The sequence below is a fragment of the Leptonychotes weddellii genome, chromosome 7, assembly GCF_054177405.1.
Source record: "Leptonychotes weddellii isolate Sample4059 chromosome 7, ASM5417740v2, whole genome shotgun sequence".
In the NCBI taxonomy this organism is placed as follows: Eukaryota; Metazoa; Chordata; class Mammalia; order Carnivora; family Phocidae; genus Leptonychotes; species Leptonychotes weddellii.
In genome coordinates this window covers 73,524,519-73,549,990 of record NC_138375.1, presented here as the reverse complement: position 1 = coordinate 73,549,990, position 25,472 = coordinate 73,524,519, and the positions used below count along the sequence as shown (strand labels likewise).

The window sequence follows — 25,472 nt, the reverse complement described above, 5'->3', positions numbered from 1 at the left end:
TTTTGATTACTATAGCTTTGTAGTATATCTTGAAATCTGATATTCTGATACCTCCAGCTTTGTTATTCTTTTTCAAGATTGCTTTTGGCTATTAAGGGTCTTTGTGGTTCCATACAAATTTTAGGATTATTTGTTCTAGTTCTGTGGAAAATGCTATTGGTATTTTGATGGAGATTGCATTAAATGTGCAGATTGCTATAGGTGGTATGCACATTTTAATAATATTGGTTCTTCCAATCCTTGAGCATGGACCATCTTTCCATTTACTTGTGACACCTTCAATTTCTTTCATCACTGTTTTACAGGTTTGGGGGTATAGGTCTTTTACTTCCTTGGTTAAATTTATTCCTAGGTTGGTTTTTTTTTTTTTTTTTAGCAATTATAAATGGGTTTGTTTTCTTAATTTCTCTTTCTGCTACTTCATTATTAGTGTATAGAAATGCAACAGATTTCTACATATTAATTTTGTATCCTGTCACTTTACTGAATTCATTTACCAGTTTTAGTATTTTTTTGGTGAAGTCTTTAGGGTTTTCTATATATAATATCATGTCATCTGCAAATAGTGAAAGCTTTACTTCTTCCTTACCAATTTAGATGCCTTTTATTTCTTTTTCTTGTCTGATTGCTGTGACTAGGGCTTCCACTACTATGTTGAATAAAAGTGGTAAGAGTGGACATCCTTATTTTCTTCCTGATCTTAGGGAAAAATTTGTTTTTCACCATTGAGTATGTTAGCTTTTGGTTTTCATATATTATCTTTACTATGTTGAGATATGTTCCCTCTAAACCTACTTTAGAGTCATCATGAATGGATGTTTTACTTGGTCAAATGCTTTTTCTGCATTTATTAAAATGATCATATGGTTTTTATTCTTTCTCTTATTGATGTCACATATCACATTGATCAGTTTGCAAGATTGAGCATCCTTGCATCCCAGGAATAAATCCCACTTGATGGTGGTGAATGATTTTTTCATTTTATCCTTGGATTTGTTTGGCTACTATTTTGTTGAGGATTTTTGCATCTGTGTTCATCAGAGATATTGGCCTGTAGTTCTCTTTTTTGGTAATGTCTTTGTCTGGTTTTGATATCAGGGTAATGCTGGCATTGTAGAATGAATCCGGAAGTTTTCCTTCCTCTTCTATTTTTTGGAATAGTTTGAGAAGAATAGGTAATAACTCTTTAAATCTTTGGTAGATTTCATCTATGAAACCATCTGGTCCTGGGCTCTAGTTTGTTGGGAGCTTTTTGACTACTGACTCAATTTCATTGCTGGTACTTTGTCTATTCAAATTTTCTATTTTTTCCTGATTCAGTTTTTGAAGGTTATATATTTCTAGGAATTTATCCATTTCTTCTAAGTTGTCCAACTTATTGCCATGTAATTTTATAAGAGATTATAATTCTCTTATAATGCTTTATATGTCTGTGGTGTTGATTGTTATTTCTCCTCTCCTCCAATTTCTGATTTTATTTATTTGAGTCTTCTCTTTTTCTTGATGAGTTTGGCTAAAGTTTTATCAATTTTGTTGATCTTTTCAAAGAATCAGCTCCTGATTTTATTGAACTGTTCTATTGTTTTTTGTTTTGTTTTGTTTTGTTTTGCTGTCTATTTCACTTATTTCTTCTCTAATCTTTATTTTTCTTTCCTTCTATTGACCTTGAGATTTTTTGTTCTTTTTCTAGCTTCTTTAGGTGTAAGGTTATATTTCTTGAGGTAGGCCTATATTGCTATGAACTTCTGTCTTAGAACCACTTCTGCTGTATCCCAAAGACTTTGGACTATTGTGTTTTCATTTTCATTTGTCTCCATGTGTTTTTTATTTCCTTTTTGAATTCTTGGTTGATCCATTCATTGTTTAGTAGCATGTTATTTACCCTGCATGCATTTTTGTACTTTCCAAATTTTTCTCGTGATTGAATCCTAGTTTCCTACTGTTGTGGTCAGAAAAGATGCATGGTATGATTTCAGTCTTTTTAAATTTTTTGATACTTGTTTTGTAACCTAACACATGATCTGTTCTGGAGCATGTTCCATGTGCACCTGAAAAGAATGTGTAGTCTGATGTTTTTGTGATGAAATGTTCTGAATATATCTGTTAGGTCCGTCTGGTCTAATGTGTCATTCAAATCCACTGTTTCCTTGTTGATTTTCTGCCTGGATGATCTGTCCATTGCTGTAAGTGGGGTATTAAGGTTCACTTATTATTGTATTACCATCAGTTTCTTCCTTTATCTCTGTTAATAGGTGCTCTGTGTACTTAAGTGCTCCCGTGTTAGGTGCAAGATTTTTATAATTGTTATATCCTCTTGTTGGATTATTCCTTTTATCATTATGTAGTGTCCTTTTTTGTCTCTTGTCACAGTCTTTGTTTTAAAGTCTGTTTTGTCTGACATAAGTATTGCTACCCTAGCTTTCTTTTTGCTTCTATTTGCATGGTATATATTTTTCCACCCCTTCACTCTCAATCTGCATGTATATTTAGGTCTGAAGTAAGTCTCTTGTAGGCAGCATGTAGGTGGATCTGGCTTTCTTATCCATTCAGTCATCCTGTGTCTTTTGATTGGAGCATTTAGTCCATTTACATTTGAAGTAGTTATTGATAGGTATATACTTATTGCCATTTTGTTATTTGTTTTACAGTTGTTTTTGTAGTTCTTTTTCCCTTTCTTCCTCTCTTGCTCTCTTTCCTTGTGGTTTAATGGCTTTTTAAATAGCATTCAGCTAATTTTATGAATAGAAAATTAACAACAAAAATTCAACATTAAAAAACCTTGGTAGTGGGGTGCCTAGGTGGCTTAGTTGGGTAAGCATCCACCTTTGGCTCAGGTCATGATCTCAGGGTCCAGGGATTGAACCCTGCATTGGGCTCCCTGCTCAGCAGAGAGTGTTTCTCCCTCTCCTTTTGCCCCTCTCCCCGCTCGTACTCTCTGTCTCTCTGTCAAATAAATAAATAAAACCTTAAAAAAAACATAACTCAGTAGAGTTTGTATGTAATAGCACAACCTTGTATAAATGCAATATAGAAAATGGTATAATTCAAAAAAGCAACAAGCTAAGAAAAGGAGAGTGCTGAATAGGGTACAGAGAGAGAAAGAGAAAGTATAAGATGCCTAGGAAAAAAATGTCACAAAAATTTTTCCTTTATTCATACAGGAAATTATGAAACTTTTTTTAAAGTCATAAAAGACATGATATAAGCCCTTGGAGAGACATACCATATTCATGGATGGAAAGACTCCTAAAAATATTAAATCTCTCCAATTTATCTAAAAATTCAATGCTGTTCCAATCAAAATTCCTAGGGGGCTTTTAAAATAATTTTATAAAAGTGTACAGCAATTCTACTTCAAAGTACAGTCACATATTTTAGAGAAATACTTCTTTGTATGTACATGGGTATTCATTGCTTAGAATAGTAAAAAATGAAAAACAACCTATTGTTCACTGGTCATTGAATAGATAAATTAACTGTAGGTTATTATTATTGGTCAGTTAAAATGAAGCACTTGCATCAATCTGCATGTGTCAATATGAATAGATTTGAAAAACAAAATATTCAAAGCAAAAAGCAAATTACTAAAAGATATGTATATATGATATAAAATATGTGGGACTTAAAAACCAAAATAGCACTATATATTAACTCATGCATACATTTGTAGTAAAATTATGCAGTCTTGCATATAATTGATTCCTCAAAACTTCAGCGCACCTCTGGGGAAAGAGGAGTGGGAAGGCATGTGAGTGGAATTAGAACTTTAGCTGTATCTGGAATACTTTATTAAAAGAATAAAGAATAAATAAATATGAAGCAAAGATGGACTAATATTAACATCTGTTAGATATGGGTAGCAAATAATTAGTTTCTGTTATACTTGAAATACTTCAAAAAACACAATCAATAAACAAAAATTGATTTGTAGAATTTTCAGTGCTGATCAACTTTTAAATGAACTGACATAATGCCCTATATTTAATTTAGATCCTCTCATCAATATTTGCCATACCTAAAAGCTGGACAGATGGCAAATATAATATTCCTTCTATTTGACAGATGGATGAACTGGAAGGTTTAATTACTTTCTCCTAGTTACATCATAAGTAGCTCTGGAAACGAAATATTTTGGTCAATAATTTGGGGGTTTAGCCATCACAGGGAATGTGAGAACACAATGCTTAGCCTTTAGAGTTTCTACTATGAGACAAAATAACATATTCACATATATGTTCTATTACATATCTAAAACAGAAGCCCTATACCTTCAGGTATAATCAGACACTTTAGAACAAGAAAATATATTCTTAAAATTCTAGTTTTTCTCATGACTGCTGTTGTAAATAAGCCTTTCCATTCTGACATATTTCAAATAAATGATTATTTATCATTTTTTTAAAGATTTGAATTTATTTATTTTGAAAGAGAGAGAGCATGTGAGCAGGGCAAGGGACAGAGGCAGAGGGAGAGAGAAAATCTCAAGCAGGCTCCACACTGACCATGGAGCCCAATGCAGGACTCAATGTCACGGCCCTGAGATCATGACCTGAGCTGAAACCAAGAGTCAGATGCTGAATGTACTGAACACTCAGATGCCCCTATTTATTATTTTCTAAAGTGAGAGCTTTTGACGTCAAAGAAAAGCCAAGAGTAAATCAGGTCTCTTAGCAGAACATTTGGTTTTCCTACTCCAGAAATGGGTATTTAGGACAAAGAGCATCTGGATTGTATTCAGGAGACATAAATTTTCTTCTCAAGTCTTCCATTGGCTGACTGTGGCCTATATCAATTTTTCAAATCTTCCAGGATCTGTAATAGATTATGGAAGAAAGATATATCAGGTTGAAAGAAAAGCATTAATCTTAAAATAAATTGCTTGTTTGGAACATGGCAAAGAGCCTGCTGGTGCTGGAAGGACATGTTTATGGAATGCAATAGTAGGAAACGGGACTGGGGAGGCTTTGGATTTTACTCAGCAACAATTGAAGATTTTTGAGGAATGGTGCAATGTTATCTTCATTATGCTTTGCTTGGGAATATTGTCATTCAGTAATGGCAAACAGCATATGAAGAAACCATACAATATCAGGTCAACCAAATAGAGACTTATTTGGCTTACAAAATGAGAAAAATCAGGAGGTGAAGAGACCAAAATGGTGCAGGATCTCCAGACGATCATCAAAAACTCAGATTCCTTCTAGCTTCCTGTTTCACCAGCCTTAGCTTGAGACTTTTGTCCTCATTCTCTCAGAATGGCTGTTCCGCCTCTAGGCAGAAAGAAAAAGGAAACTAAAAAGATAAAATGTTTATTCTAACTAAACAGTAATATAATGGCTTTGATGGAAGTTCCATCTAATAGACTTAGGCTTATATTTCATTGGCCAGAAGTGGATCACAAGAAGTCTGGGGCTGTATATGTTTTGTGTTTGTGTGTGTATTTTCTAAGTATAATTTATTTACAATAAACTACATGTATATAAATTGTACAATTCGTTATGAAATCATTACCATAATTAAGATACCAAGTATTTCTAGGAGGTGAATATTTTAAAATGGAAAATTTGTCACCTGAATAACTCAAGATTCTTTTATCAAGAGGAAAATGGAAAAATAGGTATCAAGAAGCAACCAGCAGTATCTGCCGGAATTTCTAGATTCAAAAGTTCTCCCAAGGGTACCCTTCAAGTAGTCCTCCTAGTTCAGCTTGGTGGACCCCAGGAGAGCTTATAGGGAGAACCCAAGGCAGGAGCTTGCCTTGGGATATTTTCTGACCTAAGTCTGCCTTGGCTGGTAATATGACTTAGAGGTGAATGTGATTTTTAGAGTCAGACCAAGGTTAAAATCCCAGCTCCCTTTACTAACTCATCGTGTGGCTTTGAGTGATTTAGTTCAGTGAATATTTTTTGAGCACCAGCTATGTACCAGGTATTCTGCCATTCCTTGGGCATATGGCAGTAAAGGGCAAACACAGTCCATGCCTTCACAGAGCTTACTTTCTGGTGGCAACTGAGCCTTTTCTATAAACAGGAGTTGTGGTAAGGATAAATTTAGTTCCTAAGACATGTAAATGCTAGTTAAATGGTAATTGTTCAGAAGCTGTCCTAGATTTGGATTCATTCTGCTGAAACTTGTACTTACATTTGGGAGCTTAGATCTCTCCACTAGAAGTTCTGCTTGATTTTGGATTAATCCCAGGAGTTCTGGGCTTTTTTTGGAGCTAATTAAGGCCAACTAAACTGTGACCCTAAACCTCATTGGGTTAAGAGCACATGACCTAGTTTCTTCCGTCTGGGGAAAGATAGTTCTCAACTATCTTCTTGGAATGTCAGAAATCCCCTGCCTCTGAAAATCCTTCTATTTTGAAGCTATTCAAGTACTAGAGCTTATTTTTCCCACCCCTCCCTGCTCACCCCTCTGTGGGTAACTCTGGCTTCCTTTTCCAGCTGGGAATAATCCTAGTACTCCAAAGACATTAGAGCACCTGGGGAAGCTAGGATTTATCCTAGATTATGCGGACCTTGATTCTAGACACAAGATCCCTGATTTCTCCCAATGGAATGAAGAAATGCTAGGAAGATCAACAGTTCTCCTTCTCCTTGCAATTTGTTTTGCCTTTTGGTATCATCAAAAATAATGGAATATTATAATAATTACTTCTTATTGAGTAACTACTATGAGCTGGGCACTTTATATATATTATCTCATTTAATAACCTTGTAATTATTCTTATTTTACAGAAAGGGAACTAAGTCTGCAGAGATGACAAGCACTCTGCCCAAGGTCATTTAACCCATGGTGGATGGAATTGGGGTTCACACCCAGCTCTGTCCGACTTTAGGCCTCATTTTTTTAGCTGCTATGTTACACTGTGAAATTACCTATTCTTGGGAAATACTTATCACAGCCATGGACACAGTTTGGTAGAAATCCCAAATACCTTAATGGTCAATTCTATTTCCCTTTTCAAACGCACTATTCAGCCATGTGTCTAAGGAAATGTGGCTGTCTTTGCCAAGCTCCTGGATTCTTCACCTTGAGCCTGGCAGTTTACTCCCTGGCCTGGCCCTGTGTGCAGTTGCCAGTTCTGAGAGCTTGCTGTGCACTCTGCCCTGTCAGAAACTATAGTTGGCCTCCCTACATACGCTTGCCTCTAAAGAAGAGTCCTTCCGTTTTTTCATCTCAGAGTTAGTTGTATCTGAAATGTGCTTGGGTGGGCACTTCCAGTGTGCGCTCTGAATTTTTAAGTGAGTTGGGGGGTAAGAAATGGAAGAAAGTCAAAACAAAACATTTCATGAATGTCCAAAAAGCATGTGAAAAACATTTCTACTGAACTTTCTGATATTCCACCTCTGGCCCCGTGATGGTTTCTCCCAAATACTGTATGTTTTAGACATAATTAAACTTAATTTTTTTGTTAATCTAAAATTCAGTTTAATCTGATGGCCTGTATCTTATCTGGCTACCCTAAGTTGGACAATGTATTTATTACGATCATGACTGACTGGACCTGGGTTCTTATTCTTTGACTATTTTAAATTCCTCTCCTTGTGTGATGATGCAAATAAGTCCAAATACTGTATTTAAAGAACCAACTCAAATGTTGTCTTTCCTGTTCCCTATTCTTCCTATCAGAAGTAATATCTTCTTCCTCTGAATTTTATGGCCTATCTCTTTTTTTGTTTGTGTGTTTGAATTCTAGTTGTGTAAGCATTTCTCAAAGAGGGACTGAGACCCAGTGCTTCTGGTAAGTGAAGTTATCACCCTAGAAATTTGTCTGCCTTAGAAAGATTAAAATTTGTTGATGATCAACAAGAAACTAAAACTGCTTGAGGTCTGTCCACAGTGGGAGTTCATTTATCTGCATCATGTGCTGAGGTGGCCCTTAAGAGGTTCATTTTGCAGGGAGAGAGAAGTACAGCTCTGAGAGGAGAGTTTCTGGAATGGTGAATCACCTCAGAATCTTCCTATTGGGGTTAGTATTCTCGGTTTGTCTCTGCTAGAATTTTACATATAGGAACCTTTTTTCAAATGTGAGTTTGAGCTTTTTGTGGGGGAGGGATATGTTCTAATTTTGTGCAATATAAGATATATTAGCTTTTAAAATGGTGTATGAAGTTTTACATTCTTTTCTAGCCTGTGAAAGCAATTACTAATAGTTTAAAAATCTCCAGTTCCTTGGTAATTTTCTATAATTTGTGTATAAAAACTAAAGGGGCCTAGAGCCATATTCTAAAAATAAGGTTTGACGACATTTTAAATTCTTCTCATGATCATTGATGTACATGGGTTGTCTATATCTTCTTGATTCAATTTTAGAAATTTTAATTTTTCCGTAAACATTTTTATTCACACTTTAAGTTTATTTCTATAAAAGTATATATAATATTTCTTTTCTTTTTTTTTTTGAGAGAGAGAAAGAGTGAGAGTGGTGGCGGAACAGTAGGAGAGGGAGAGGAAGACAATCTCTGGCAGACTCTGTGCTGAGCATGGAGCCCAACACAGGGCTCTGTCTCATGACCCTGAGATCATGACCTGAGCCATAATCAAGAGTTGGACGCTTAACCACATGAGGCATGCAGGCACCCCTGTAATATTTCTAACAATTGAAAAAAATCCCCTCTATATCTGTTGATTTGTCTCCTTACACATTCTTTTTTTTAAAAAAAGAAAATCATAGCTTTTAATGTGTGTTGTTTTTTTTTTAATTAAAAAAGAACATATGTAGGGGCACCTGGGTGGCTCAGTCATTAAGTGTCTGCCTTTGGCTCGGGTCATGATCCCAGGGTCCTGGGATCGAGCCCCTCATCGGGCTCCCCGCTCAGCGGGAAGCCTGCTTCTCCCTCTCCCACTCCCCCTGCTTGTGTTCCCTCTCTCCCTATGTCTCTCTGTCAAATAAACAAATAAAATCTTAAAAAAAAAAAAAAGAACATACATAAATAGCTGAAAACAATTTGTGCTGGAATTCAAAACTTTAGTTTACTTCCTAATAGAGACAAGTAGCTTTATGTTAAATATAACAATATAATTTGCAAGGCAACACAAAAGTAACATTCATATTTATGTTACTTAATATAATGAGAACATGCAGTTAAACTTACATTTTATCATTATATACCTTCAGAATACAACTTAAAGTCATCTTTTCTAATCTTGTCAGTAAAGTGCTAAAAATTATATTAATTTTTTTTGAAAAAAATTTTATTTAAATTCAATTAATTAGCATATAATGTATTATTAGTTTCAGAGGTAAAGGTCAGTGATTCATCAGTCTTATATTATATCCAGTGTTCACTATATCACATGTCCTCCTTAATGTCCATCACCCAGGTACACCATCCTTACACATTCTTAATTTTTCCTAAAGCTTGTTTTTATCCGAAGAACTTGCTCATAGACTTATTTTTAATTCTGTTCCTTTTTCATTTCCAATTTATTAAAATATATTTTTACCTTTAATTATTTCTTTTTTGTTCTTTAGTTTTATTTCACCTTCTAATTTGTTGAAATTATATGTTTATTTCTTTCATTTTCACTATTTCTTGATAATGTAAAATTATGTATTACCAAAAGCAGTTTAAGCCATCTGTCATAATTTTAAAAATTTAAACACAATGTTATTTTTTCAAATGATCTTCAGAAAAGTAAAAACAAGAGAATGAAAGCCATCTATAATCCAACTAGCAGGTTTAACAAATTTTATTTTATTTTTTAATTTCTCTTTTAAAGATTTTATTTATTTGTTTGTCAGAGAGAGAGAGAAAAAAACACAAGCAGGGGAGGGGCAGAGGGAGAGGGAGAAGCAGGATCACTGCTGAGCAAGGAGCCAGGATCCTGGGATCTTGACCTGAGCCAAAGGCAGATGATTAACCAACTGAGCCACCCAGGCATCCCAGGTTTAACAAATTTTAACCTTTGGAGGCATATCCTTTTAGATTGTTCTTTTTCCTCTGCTCTCTTTCTTTCTGAACATATGTATTTTTAAAAATGGTATCATGCTATATATGCAGTTTTATATTTCTTTGCTTTTCAGGTAATATTTTAACATCATAAAATTCAAATCTATATCATCATTTGTAATAGCTGCAGAACTTCCCACAATTTGGCTATACCATAATTTGTTTAAGCTATCCACTATTGATAAATATTAAAGTTGTTTCCTATTTTCAACATTTATATTTTTATAATAAAGGCTGAGAAATTAATAAAGCTAGGAACAGGGCGCCTGGGTGGCTCAGATGGTTAAGCGTCTGCCTTCGGCTCAGGTCATGATCCTGGAGTCCCGGGATCGAGTCCCGCATCGGGCTCCCTGCTCGGCGGGGAGTCTGCTTCTCCTCCCTCTGACCCTCCTCTCTCTCCTGCTCTCTGTCTCTCGTTCTCTCTCTCTCAAATAAATAAATAAAATCTTTAAAAATAAAAAAAAATAAAGCTAGGGACCTATAAAAAGTTTGCCTTGGGAATGACTGTACATACCTTTCTTTTTTTTTTCCGGATTCATTATTTGTAATTCAAATCCTCTTATTACACTTGACATTTAATGTGAAGCAGGGAATCCACTGTCTTTCAATGAGTGTTTCAATGAGTTACAAATGAGTGTTTATAACATAGTAGATACTCATTAAAAAGTTAAAGAGTTAAAAACTCTCCCCTCTCCTACAAAAAGTAAGTCACCATTGATTTTAATAATTTTTTAAATTTTATTTTATTATGTTATGTTAATCACCATACATTACATCATTAATTTTTGATGTAGTGATCCATGATTCATTGTTTGTGTATAACACCAGTGCTCCATTCAGTACGTGCCCTCCTTAATACCTATCACTGGACTAACCCATCTCCTACCCCCCTCCCCTCTAGAACCTTCAGTTTGTTTCTCAGAGTCCATAGTCTCTCATGGTGTACATACCTTTTCGAGCAGCCACATTATTTCTTTAGTGTAGGTTTCCGGATATAGAATTATTTGAAAGGGGTCACTGGATATGAGTTTACAATGTTTTAATAAATTTTGCCAAACTCCCTTCCAGATTGGTTGTGTCATTTACTCTTCCACTAACAAAAATGAATGAGAATGTTTGCTTTGGGACCAATAGCTGTAATCATTGCCAATCCAATAGGATAATTTATTTTTTAAACAACCTATTATTGCTTTAATTTCTATTTTTTTAATTACTGGTGAGGTTGAATTTCTGATAAACTTATTGACCAATTAGCTATGTAAATATGATTTATAATGTGAACATATGTAATGTGTTTAAGCCATGTAAATAGACCTGGCACAGAACAGGTGCTATATAAGTTGCTATCTTATTATTACTTTTAACTTTGTTTTATAAATTGCCTGTCATTATCTTTTACTTATTTTCTATTGATATTTATTTTTAAGTTGTCTTTTAACAGGAATTTTGAGTTCCTTTGGACCCTGGAGTTAATGAGGAGAGTGGCATTTGAGTTTTTCCCCCCTGTATGGAAATCTATTTATTAAATAAATAATATTAATTAGAAATTTATTAAATTTCTATCTTAACTTTTCTAGCTTTGCTTTTCGCTGCCTGGATACATGTAGTATTCATTCATTCTATCCCTTGAAATGTTAAGATTTCAAGAGGTGTTAGCCTTCTTTCATTAATCTGCCATATTAGAGAATCTTTTTTGTTTTAACATGTTTCAGTTTCTTATATTATTGCTTCTGTCTCATTTTTTCCTGATATTGTCTGAAATACTAGTAAGATTGGATTTTGTTTTTTATCATTCATTTATAACATTATTTCTCTCATCTTTTAGATCTGCCCTTTTTTTCCTGCATTCTGCAAGAACATTTTAATTTTATTCTTCACATCACTAATTTTATTTTCTGCAGTGTTGATTCAATCCTTATTGCTTTCTCTATATTAGAGTTATCATACTGCATCTTTTGGGCTCCTTCACTCCTCATTTTCTTTTTGCTGCCTTTTACCCAAGTAAACCTCTCTGTAATTTGTAATCTAACCTCATTTTGCCTTTTACAGTTCATGTTTTCTTAATTTTATTGGGGACACGAAGCACATGTTTTCTAGTATTTTCTTCTATTTCCTATATAGTAGGTTACTTTTAAATTTTGCTTTTTTTCATCTTGAATGTTGTCTTCCATTTATTATGCCATAGAATACTTTTATAATCCCATTTCAGTAATTTTTCTCCCTGCTTCTCATTTTTGTGTGAGCAATGGACTACCATGTTTGGTGTTTGCTCATGAACTGGTAGGTTAGACCCCAGCTTTCTGCTCTCAAGCTTGACTACAGCTTGATATCAGTTATGTTATTGGTTCACAGATCCAACTCCCACAGCCCATGAGGAGGAAGAAATGAGGTGGACACTGGGTAGTCCAGCAGAGGGATGCTGACTGTGTCCTTTTCCCTCCATATTTAGTGAAGGTGCTGTACAGGTGTCAGATTTCTGGGCCCAGCTTTCCTTTCCTTTCGTTTCTTAGCCAACTTGCCTTCTATTTTATATAAGCTGCACCTGTTCCCTCCCAGCTGCAGTCTTACTGCTTTGATATGGCCTCTGTCAGAATTTAAGACATGAAGAAACACTCAAATGCCAATGTTCCACCTCAGCAAATTGAAGCCTAAGGGGTTTACTCCCTGCTGTCTTAGATGCTCCCAGCCATCAGATCTTGTCCCTCCAACTAAGTGACTATGCCCCAGAGAATTTGAGTTATTTCTTGGTGACTGGTCATATTTGCTTTTGATCTGAACTACTTTATCTATAGCTGAAACCCCTCTAAGTTTCTCCTTTGTGAGTGATTATCTTCCTGGTTTCTAATTTGAAGGGGACTTTCTCTTGTCTTTTATCACCCTTTGAACATTTGACTGGAAATCTGAGAATGGCGGTGTGAAGCACCCGTGTTCTGATTTACATATCCAGTTCTTTAACTATCGCCTGTTTACTAGAACATAACAGACGTTCAAAAAAATGGCTAATGACTGAACAAAGAATGAATACCATCTTGAGCTTAAGAGGTACTAACTGTCTTTATGTTACTTTTTTTTTTAAAGGTTTTATTTATTTATATGAGAGAGAGACAACGAGCTGGGGGAGAGGCAGAGGGAGAGGGAGAAGCAGACTCCCTGCTGAGTAGGGAGCATGACATGGGGCTCTTTCCTAGGACCCTGGGAAAATGACCTGAGCCGAAGGCAGACACTTAACCGACTGAGCCACCCAGGCACCCCTTTATGTGACTTTTGTATTATTTTTCTATATGTTGAAAACTATGTTTCTTCACATTTCTAGATATTTCATATGGCAATAATGACAATCAGGTTCTGATTGGAAAATTCAAACTGCTCTTGAAGCAAGTTCAAATATTTATTCCTTCATTTGTAAAATAAATTTTGCCTGCATTCCTTCAATATGCTGTCTCTGTGTTAGGCACATCAGATAGAAGGATGAATAAAATATGGTTCCTACCCTCCTACAGGAACCTCACATTATAATATGATAATCTACTGGCAGCAACTGCTTTTTTTCTTTTCCAGGTCAAACATCAGAATTGTTTTTTGAAAATGGAAGTACTCAGGATAATGAAATGTCTTTTTCTCTCTGGCACTGGAAGTCTTGTTTATTTGAGTAAATCAATGAAGGAATTATTTTACCAGGGGCTTAACAAGAGATTGGGAGAATGTTTATCTCACTAATCCTGGGGTAATGGAGGAAGAATTTCCTCTCTTTTATGGTTCCTAGACTTAGTGGAGTCAGGAAAAATTAAACTTGACTGAATGTACATTTTATTTTAAGTATTTTTTTTAAGTATTTTTTTTGTTAAGTACATAAGATTTTTCATTTTATTAATAACTGGAATCAGTGTACAATCATATATTTATTTTAAGTATTGCTATATTCCTATCCACATATATAATAGAAGACAAACTATAACTTCAGTTTCTTGGGGAGAGGCATTTTATTTTTGAACTTTCTAAATGCTAGTTGGCACATATCACAAATAGAAAATATTTTGCCAACTAGAAATAGAGACATACAACCTTCAGAGCCAGGCATATGTCTTTACCAAATGTAGAAATCTGCGGATTTTGTCTGCTCAGCCTCAAAGATTAAACCTTTTTTTAAAAATTATTAAATTACTCTAACTTTTTCCTATTCCATCTTCTCTTGGTGGGGCTATCAAATGAGGTGCCCCCTTACCGAATGCATGGGAACATGATTCAGTCTATGCTGCCCATATTGCCATAAGACATAGTCCCTTAGTTTCTCTACCTTGATCCCTAGAATGACATAGTTTTGTCCTCCAATGCCTGATTATAAAGCATATCCTTCACGTCTATGAACTGTCCTGTATTTTTCTAACAAATTTATTTTGACTCAACTTTCTATTCTTTGCAATCCAAAAATCCTGATGGATAGAGAGACAAGATTTCAGTAAAGTTCCAAACATTGGAATTAAGTAATATTGTAAAATTTTTAAAATTATTTGTATTTTACTTTGGAGTATATTTTTTTACTCCTTCTGAATATGGTGCTCTGTTGTTTTGAGAAATTATGTCAAGCAAAATAATAAAACCATAGAAGGATTATTTGATACAGAACAAGTTGGAACATGTAAAATGATGGAAATAAGTAACTCTGCTCATGGTAGTATTCTTAAAGAAAACTCATTATTATCACCATCAAAATCATATGTCAGACACCATACTTAGAGAGTTACAGATGTTATTTCTAGTCTTTATAGCAAGTTTGCAAATAGTGTTAACCCCATTTTATAGATGGGAAAGCTGAATGTTTGAGGCTTGTTAGCAGCTAATGGCAATTTTAGCTAAGTTCTGCTCACTACAAAGCCTGCACTCTCTGTACAATGACAGACTTTGGTTTCTCAAAGTGTGAAATTCTTTTTTTCTGTGCTTGGGAGGTTAACTTGTAATTTTTACATGATGTTTATCCTTCTTTCATCAAATATTTATTGAGTGACTATGTGGGTAAGATCCCCATGTATGTATGTAAATATAGCCTTGGGGCATATGTTTTAAGAAGTAAGGATGACAAAATAGCATGTGGAAGGTCTTCTTTCTTTTGTAGATTATTTCAAATATATCTAAAATATGTCTACCAGTCAAGGGGAAGGATAATAAGTATTTCTCATTTTTGTTCAGAAAATCCACTCACAATTTATTTTAAATGACTCCAGAAAACTCTTATTTTTTCTTATTCGCCTAATCCCAATCTATCCTACTCATCTAACATACATTCATACTGTGGTATGTTTGGGAAACTTTCTAAGTTCCAGAGAATTTTAGTTCATTTAATTTAATTTTAGGGTATTACTATGCAGTAAGAATATAAAGAGTATCACTGAAATCTTCTAGAAAATGGATAAAGTCCCAAATATACCAGTGCTGCTATTAATGTTTCAGGCATACCTGTATAATGCCAGAGATGAATAGCCAGAATCACTGCCTCAAAGGGGCTAGAATCTAATGATCGTGGTAGAAACTTTTGTAGTATCTATGACCAAATCTGACAACCACATTATCCTTATCTTTTCTAGCACTCATAATAAGAATTGTGCAGAAAACTGTACAGTTAAATATTTTCCCTCCCCTCATTCTCACACAACTATCCCTGTTGAGTAACAGAAGGGAAGAGGTTAAGCATGTTGCCTCATTACAGTAGAACTTACTTAGTTTGTGCAGAAGACATTTTCTGTGTGCTCAGAGATATCAATGTTTGCTTTCCATGTAATGGAAAAAAACCATAAAGGTAATGAGTAGACTCTCTGGAAGCTAAAATGCCAAGAAGCATAACCAGGCTTTGGTTCTACCCATGCTGAAGGGTTTGGTATATTCAAATTCATTACTAATGATTCAGTTTATTTTAAAGACTTGGTCTATGTGAGATTATATTTGAAAAATCGGTGCAGTTAGGGGGACTGTGTATTTCTGATGGAAAATTAAACTGATGAAAAGAACAAAGCCAGATAGAGAGTATGAATACCAAAATAAATGATTCAGGACAAAACAAGCAGAGCAGTACCTAAGTGTGAGCTGATGCTATTATTAAGCAGAGTAGCAGAAGGTTCGAAAGTGGTTAGAGTTGGAACATTCTGACCATCAATGTCAGCTTCCTGAAGAAACTTAACAACAACAACAAACTTTATTTTTCTCATAACTGGTTTAGATATAGTAAAGTATCCACTCTCCTTTTTATTTCCTTTCAAACACTTTCTGGTGGTGCTGGTGGGTGGAGATCAGTTGCCTTAGAATAGAAAAACAGGTTATGTCTAGTTTTATGTTCCTTGTTCTGTCTTAATCTCTTTGAACTCCTCAGGGTGTTAGATAGGAGTCTCACTAGGCTCCTGTGGGAGAATGAGCTCTCTGTGTCCACTGTGGGAATCAGGCTGAATGTGAGCATATCCCAGAAGCAGCACCAACTGCTCTTTGGATTAGAGATCCTTCAGGGAGGAGGTGGCTGAACTAGAAGCCCAAGCACTCAAAGCACCTCCCCAAACCACAGCATCCCAGGTCAGTGGTTTTAAACCTGGCTGAGTTTTAAAAATTGCAGACTCCAAGGTCCTAGCCAAATTTCCCAAATAAGCACATCCAAGAGTGGATTCTGGAAATCTGCCTTCTTAACAAATAATCTGAAGATCAGCTAGGATTCCAAGCTACAATTCCAAGTCCTTTGTGAAGAAGAAATGACCCTCCCTCCCCACTCCACCAGCATGATTGCTTTCATGCATGGTGAGAGAATGGATACCAGTGTGTTTTAAAAGAGTGAGACCCATATTTGGGGCAGGGATCTCAGTACATCTACCTTTTTAAAGACTCCATTCTCCCCTACCAAACTGCCAGCTTTACTGGGCAGTAATCTGAATTTGACATTTTCATCCACTTTCCTATTTTCTGGCTTGGCTTTGCCTTGGCCAAATATTAGGCAGCTGGAAAAGTGACCAGGTACCTTAAAGATATATATTGACATATAGTCATGTCAGTAATTAGTGGAGGTTCCAGAAAATGGAACTTTACTCATCAAAGTGCCAACACCCCTTTTTAAAGTGTTAAAACCCTTCTGCTTTCAGAAACAAAGTATTCCACCATTTCTATTTTTCTTGATGATTCAGAATTGTCATTAAAATAGGATTTCTTTTACTGTGCAGTGCACTATTTTAAGGAAGCTGTTGAAGTAGGTAGGTCAGTCTCTCCTGAAATTTTTATTTTGTGTTGTCATTACAGTTTCAGTTGGCCTCTGTGGTACCCTGGACTCTGGCTTTCTGAGAATCAGCTGCCTCTGCGCTGCTCTCAGTATGTTTGCCTGGGCAATATACGTCCCTTCGTTTTTGTTTCTAATCTCTGCAGGCTGCAGTACCAAATAGCCGAACCTCTTAGAACTCGGTCTTAATTAGAATGAGCTGGATTCTGGGCAGAGTTTTGGCGGTCTCTCCTGGGAGTAACCGTCTAAGCTTTGGGAGATGAATGTCATGACATATGTTCTGGCTGCCCAGAAGGTTTTGTTTACATGTTTACTTGGTTTACTGGTGTATGGCTGTGTTTCAGAGGACTCTGAGTTGTTGGAGTGGTTGGTTCTGACTAACTGAAGAGTTATTGTCTATAGCGGAAAACTTGGAGTGAGCGTTTGTTCACATATGCCAGCATATTCATTTTTAACCTGATCGTGGTTGAGAGAAAAGTTGAAAATGCCTGGTTGGAATGTGGAGCACAGTAAGAATATTGATTTTTTTTCCTTCCCTCTTAGGATATCAGCGATGCTGGATCCTGGGCTGCCCCAGGAAGGGGATTTAACTTCTCTCCTTCCTGTTCTTTTATTTTGCCCCCAGAAAATCACTTGGCAGCTGTCATAGCGACACAAACCCTTGGCTTGTTGGTAGCTTAGGAAAATGCAACCCTTTTCGGTTTGCTGATAATAAGAGCAAAGAAAAGCACCTGCTGGTTTATCTTATGGGAGCAAAGAAGGGCTAATGCCCAATCTCCAAAGAAAGCCAATTCCCTGGCTATTCTCCTGGGCAGGTAGTTTGGTGCCACAGAGCAACTGTGGTAGAGACACACTGCTTGGGTCCAAGTGGAACAGTGTTCTTGGCTTACAGACTCAGCCCAGAGTAGCCCCTTGGTGGCGACAGGCAGGGCCGCTCATTCTGGGGGACAAATTCACCAAAGCAAGTGATCCATCTTTATATCTTTGAGGTCAGTGAGAAGGGCTTCCTCCTGGCTTTCTGCTCTTTGCCGTTAACAACATAAACTTACCTGCCCAAAATGATAGACATGACCATGTGTTCTTAGGTTCTCCTTTATTTTATTTACCTCTTGACAAATCTTACCCCTCTCTCAATATCTACTTCTCTTCCCCCCCCCCCTTTGCTCCTTATCCTTTTGGACTTAGTCTAAATGAAATATATTTCTTTTAACTACTTGATCACACTGGCTGAGTGTACAGAGAGGGAAAACTGCTTTAACAGCTCACTGAGCTTTCAGTGTCTGTAGTCAGCATGGTTCAGGCTGAGCTAAGTGGGATGGTATCCATGGTGAGAGGTGCAGAATGCACCAGGCCTTTGTGCCTAAAGGGAGATGAAACATGTGTCATATATGTGGCCATGTTGGCAGTCAGCGATTTCAAAGTTCCAGTCCGGAGTTTATCATTACTGATCAAGACAAGAATCATAATAAGATAGAATAAGAATTTTTCAGAAAAAGTGGCAAAATGGGATAAAGCTCCAAAAAGACTTAAAAATAAAACTAGATAGAAATGGGTTAGAATAAAAAGATGCTTAATAATTAATGTTTGTTTAGTTGTAATGTCAGTGACTTTTTTGTTTTAAATCATTAAGCAGTTATTCCACCTTTAAAGGACAAATTGTAAATCCTAACAATTATTTACAGTGAAATAATTATAATGTGCCAACTGGTACATGTTTATATTCTTGTATCAGCAGTATAAAAGTTGGAAACCTTTGCAAAGGCGATGTTTGCTTTTCATGTATGGAATGGATATGTGGCTTTTTGATTTTGTTATTTGGTTTATTGTGAAAAACTATTGCCTGCTTATACTTTGAGATTTTCTAATGTGTGGACCTCCATTCACTTATTGGTGGAAGAAGATTCACATTCCTGTTGGGTCTTCTCTGCCTTGTAAAGGCAATTTCAGCTGTTTGTAGAGAAAGGCTGGCCTCATAACTCCTCACCATTTTATCCAGGGACTAAATATTTGACTTTTGTCACATAGCGGCCATATGCCATTTTAATGTGTATTAGTCACTGGGGTGATATTTACAGATAAGGATAAAATGACATTGAATGTAAAAGAAAAAAAGTATTGCTAAAGAAATATTCAAAATACATAGGGCATTTGCCCTTATAATTCATAGTTTGATTTTATAGTACCTGTAATTCATTTTCAGTTTTATTATGATCCTTAGGTGGATTTGCCTTTTGAAGCCAGATATAGACGAGGCATAGAGAGTATCATATGTCATCAAGGGATTCTGAAGTCTAATTGCTGAGTTACATTCTGGCATCACCCTTAGCTATATGATCTTGAAGAATTTTTTAAACTTTCTGTGCCTTATTTTTCTCCTTTTTAGAGGGGAAATAATAATAGTACATTTCTCATAGGGTTATTATGAAATTATAGGTAATCAATTTAAGGCATATAGCTCAGTGCCCAACATGTGGTAAGAATGCAACAACTGTCTGTAACTATTGCTTAGACTGTCCTAACTGCAAATGAATCTCTGTACAAATTCTGACAAACGATACACCTCCAAAATTAACTGATAAGTCAGTAATCTTTGGAAGATGCCTAAATGAAGCATAAAAGTTAGGCTGATTAAATACAATAAACAAAGCAAAGCAATAAAATCCATTTCACAGGCATTCAATAATTATTTGTTGTATTAAAGAAAACTGGGTATTAGGCATTAGGAACCCATAGATTCATAGATTTTCTGGGTTGGGTGTGGAAACTTAAGTAAATAACACCCTTTCTACTTGCCTCATTCAGTGTTTTCATCTCCTCTACCATATTCCCTTGGAGTAGACATTCATCCAAATACTTTAGCTTCTTCAGTGATGGCAACCTATCCATGAAGAACCAGTTTTGATTATTGGAAAGATCATTTAGGTTGGGCTGACAGTCTGCTTCTTTTGCTTCCATCCGTCCTTCCTAGTTTGGCTTTATGACTCTTCATATGTCAGTGCCTCACATATTTGAATATATTTTCTACATTCTCCATTCCCTTCATTTTGCAGACATAAATCCCTGGACCTTCAACCTTTCTCAAATGACATGATTTTTGAGTTATCTATTGTTATTAATTATGAACTTTGGAACTGAGCTTATTTCATTAAAAAACTGTATTTAGCCACAAGTAATAGGGACTACCAAACTAGAGGCTTAAAACAGAAAGGGCTATATTTTCTTCTCACATAAATGAAATCCTGCACTAGACAGCTCAGAGCCAACATGGTGACAGCAAATTCTTCAGGGTCCCAGGACCTTCTGGATTTCTTCTCTGCCATCCCCAAGGTGTGATTCTCATCCTCAGGTTTTGGAGGTGACCATTTAGCTACAGCTGTTGTGTTCCTATTCCAGAGGCAGGAAAAATTAGAATGGCCTAATGCAAACACGGTGCATACCTCCTGAATCTGCCTCTCTTGGATACATGAACAGCAACTTCTACTTCTTCTTGTCCTGAACTGTGTTGCATGCTCAACTCTAATGTAAGGGAGGCAAGGAAATGTAGTTTTCAAGCAAGCATTCTCATCAATTTCAATGCTACCATGAATAAAAGGAGGATTCTTTTAGTAAGAAAAAAGGGTAGACTACATGTAAGGTAGACAAGTGGCAGTCTGCAACAGGACATCCTTGGAAAAATCTCCTTCTGAAGTGTGGTCTCCCCACTTCAACAACAGTCTAGATATGAGATGAGAGTAGAATGGGGTAGAATGGGACTACATCTGGGTGAAATTCTGACTTCTAGAAAATGGTACCAATTAAAAAATATCAGAGAAAAGGTAGAAAGCAGTCCTAACTTGGGCAGAATTGTGTTTATCCAACTCATTTGAGCTCAGAGCCGGTAATCTTAATGTTTACCAAAGCTTCCTACCCATTGAGAACTGAAAGCCTGCTCTTTCCTGAACTGTTTTCTGCTCTACACTATAACCAACATGCTCATGTAGTAGATCCAAAAACCAACCTCTAAGGCTTTGCTTTACTAAAATGCCTATGTGTAAGTGGCATAGTAGTAAAGTCATTTTAGGAAGGTATATGTCAGTGAATGAAGTTCTTTATGATATGTGTATTAGTGCCAAGATATTCTAAAAAATTCTTCTAAAGTACAGAGTCTTGCTGGGATGTATAGCACCTAGAAAATTTATTTAAACAACCTTGCTGTTAACTTCTCTTTCTGTCCAAACGATTCCGGATTTTACTGGACGGGGGAAAGAAAAGCATAGTTGTACTCATTGAGAAAAACTATAAGTAAAACCAAAGAAAATGCATGCTTACTCTATAAGGAGTCCTGGAAAATGCAGCTGGTCCCTGAAAGCGAAAGGAGTTGAAAAAAGAAGATTAATTGGTATATCACAGACTTCAGCCAATACATCCTTTCAGGCTACAGAGAAGCCCATACTTAGCTAGTTCAACTATGGTTCATAGCCAGATGACGGTGGTAGTAACAAGGGCTTTCTTCTTGCCTATGTTTCATGAGTACAGGTAATGTGATTAGTAACTGACTTTATCCCCCAAAACTTGGAGAAAAGCCTCCATTGGTTGAATCTGGGCTCTTTAGACAGAAAATGGCCTCAGCACCAAGAATGCTGACAATTAACATCAAGGCCAACTTCTTCATTTTCAGGTTAGAGTTGAAATCCTACAACCTGTTACCTACCTAGTTTCCAAGCACCCAACTTTCTGAAATAGGAATGGAATGTAAAAGGCGAAAGATTTAAAAGTACAATCCAGGAATAGGTAGATGAATGCAAGTTGTGTCTGGTCCTCCCATATTCTCACTTGACTCTAATAGAATTTTACCTGACAGTTACTGAAGGCTTTTTTTTAAGCAGTTTTTTACATTGACCCCAAAGAAGAAGTGGCAAAAATATAATAAAAAATATGTTTACTAATTTCATAAAAGTAATGGTAACTTTCAAGATGTAGGAAAAAAGCCCAAGAATGCCTTTTGTTTTTGCCTTATAATCATTAGGCTGTGTTCTCTGTGAGTTCCAGTTACTATCATCCATTCATACATTTATTCATATACTTAATAAATATTACTCGTTTACTTAGTACCTACTATATGCTTGGAATTGTGCTAAGTTCTAAGAATATGAAAATCTGTAAGAAACTGTTTCTGTCCTTATAAAACTTATGATTAAGTGACTACTGAGAACTTAGCCTTTGTATCGTAGAGTTCTTCCCGTGAACAAGTATTATAACAAATTTTTCTTTTTTTAATTGAAGTATAATTAATATACAATGTTATATTTGTTTGAAGTGTACAGCATATTAGTTCACCAGTTCTATGCATTACTTAGTGCTCACCACTACATATAGTTACTCTCTGTGGCCAAACAACATTATTACAATATTACTGACTGTATTCTCTATGCCATACTTTACATCTCTATTATTCATTTATTTCATAACTGGAAATTCGTACCTCTTAATCCTCTTTATCTATTTCATCTGTTTCCCTACCCATCTCCCTTCTGAAAACCATCAGTTTATTCTCGGTATTTAAGAGTCTGCTTTTTTGTTTTTTCCTTCTTGTTTGTTTACTTACTTTGTTTTTTAGATTCCACATGTATGTGAAATTTTATTATAGAAATTTAGGTGAAGTTTGATATCTGTTTTTAGTATCTTTCAGTATTAATAATGTTCTGATCTAGATTACTGAAGTATAGGCATTTCATCCAGGTTGATTCATGCATTGCAGATCTGAACTATTGATTAAATGGGTTAATAGAAATGGCAATTGAGTTCGTTTGTTGTTGAACCTATTTCTGTTAGTATCAGAAATGACTGGAGTCTGACAGTTAAGGTTTGACTCCTTTCATATGTAAGCTATTATGGACCTCATAAAGACATAGGAAATGTGTATTTCAAGCAGCAAATCACATTTAAAGGATTACTTAAGAAAATGAAATCATGTCTCCTGTATTCTAAAGAAGTCAGATAACATTTTCCGGATATAGAGACTTTTGTTTTCCTTTAACCTTCTTTCCACACAACTTTTACTTCTCATTTCAAAGTAGATTTTGTGGTGATTGCTCTCTCTTTTAATATGGCCGACTGCAAGAAAGTCTTCTATCTAGTGCTAAAAACACAGAAAATATGGACATGGTCAGTAAATGTTATTTCTCTTTATAGGAGGCAGAGTGTCTACACTAGTGACTCTCAAGCCTGGGGCCACCTGGAAAGCTGGTAAAATATACTGCTGCCTGGTCCCTAGGTTACCCAGAACCACAGAATCTCTGGGGGTGGGGCCCAGACATTGGATTGTTTTAAAATATTCCTAGGTGATTTTAATGTGCAAGAATAGCTAGAAACTTCCACTTCTGTTGGAAAGTAAAATAATCAAATTATGCTAATTGGCACTAAAGAGTGAATGGCTTATAGCGTCATTTGAATTTCCAAAATCAGTATCTAACAGAGAGTCTGGTCAGTGTGACAAAGTATAATGAAGACATTCAGGTAAGGACAGAAAATATTTCAAGCAGGAGAAGCCTAAGTATTCCTTGAATTTCACCACTTAGATGACTATCCTACCTCGCTTGAACAACTGCTTTGCTTATGTGGCCCTGGCATTTAATTCAGCTTCCTAAAGTCAAATGTGTTAAACACTTACCTGATGCCTATAGTTGAGTAGATTTTTCCTGAAACTGAAATTGGTAGGAATGTAAATATGTTTGATTGCCCAGAGCCTTAATTGTCCGTCTATCTTTGTCCCTTTATCATTAGAGCTATGCCTATTCAGGGAAAATAAAATGGACACCCTAAAACAATTAGTGGGACATTAGAACATTTGAAGCCTCATTGGCTTTTTCAGGTATTTTTGGCTAATATAGAAGGGGCTGAGTATCAAATTATCTAAATATTTCTTGGATTTTCTAGTTACTTAGAATGTATTCTCCTATTTGTTACATTTCTCTGTCCTAACTTCAACATTTGTACATTTGTGATTGGAATGCCTGTACACTCTTTTATGGGTAGGTGGCAATGCCTATTCCATTTCTCAGATTCTTCAGTATAAGATGTGTGGGCATTGGAGTCAAAGAGCAGAATTCACATTCTTTGTTAGTTTCCTGCCTAGCTGTGTGATCTTAAGCAAATCATTAACCTCTCCCAGCCTCAATTTTCTTATCTGTGAAACAGAAATGGTAATAGTTCCTATGTCTTAAGCTTGTTGTGGAGTTTGAAAAAGACAATGTTAAGTAAAGCCCATGCTGCTGTGCACTAAATATCATTACCCTTATTGCTTCTACTGCTATTCAATTCTTTGGAGAAAAAACAAGGTTGGAGGAAAATGAATAATTGCCTTACAGATTAAGGATTTTTCGATGGAAAAAGTTGCATTTGCCCCTCTTGCAAGTATTTGAAATGTAATAATTTGACTATCTGAAATCTCAAATCAAGAGCTATGACAGCATATTTTATCTCAAAGAAATGCTAGAAAATTTCATCTATTTTGTTATATGGATTATCAAAGTCATTTTACCTGCCTCCAACACTTTATAGGAGAACCTAGGAAATATGCCTTAACTAATATTATTTAGGTGACTTTATGTTATCACTCATTTAAGAGACAAAATACAAACAGAAACAAAAAAGGGCTTAATCTAAAGATGAAAACAATTTACACGGAGTAGGAATAGAAAAGAAATTCCCTACCTTTTCTTTCTTCCCTCTAAATAGTTTTTACTTCCCTCTCCTCACTGATACTAATAAGTTATAACAACTTGTGTCATCTTTACTATATTCTCCTCTTATTTAAACCCTCCTTCCATGTTTACACTTCAAATAACAGTTTCTGAATTCAAGAATCATTGCTTCCATAGCTGTTAAGGGTGAAAGCTGCCCACGTACCCATGTATATGTACATACATAATTTTATAAAATTTGCTTTGAATTTTACTACTGAGACAGTGATTACAACCTCATCCAGAGTTATTCTGTTAGTTAAAAAAGTAGGCATTGATTGATGTATGAGAGAAGAGTGTCTAATTTCGGGAACATCTTATTTTGGGAGCTGGTGAGAATTGAGGGTTCTTGTTTTTTTGTTTTTTTGGGTTTTCTTACTTCTGTCTTTATGAATTCTCCATTAAAATACCAATTATTTTTTGATCTCTAACAGACCAGGAAATTTATATTCCTGCAACTATTGGAGTTCATGCTCACCTTTTTCCTCCTGTATTAGGCATGTTTGCTCATTGCTAAGCCTTTTCAGTTTTTCATGATCCTAACTAGAATTT

General features: G+C 35.7%; 1 long non-coding RNA gene across 1 annotated transcript in view; it reads left to right on the top strand.

The window, feature by feature from the left end:
* Window positions 1-25,472, top strand: part of LOC115938449 (uncharacterized) — a 312,799-nt gene that overhangs the window by 226,914 nt on the left and 60,413 nt on the right. Inside the window, exons 8-9 of the long non-coding RNA XR_014147053.1 lie at window positions 7,703-7,747; window positions 7,847-7,975. This is a non-coding gene — a long non-coding RNA (uncharacterized LOC115938449). The remainder of the gene's footprint in view (window positions 1-7,702; window positions 7,748-7,846; window positions 7,976-25,472) is intronic.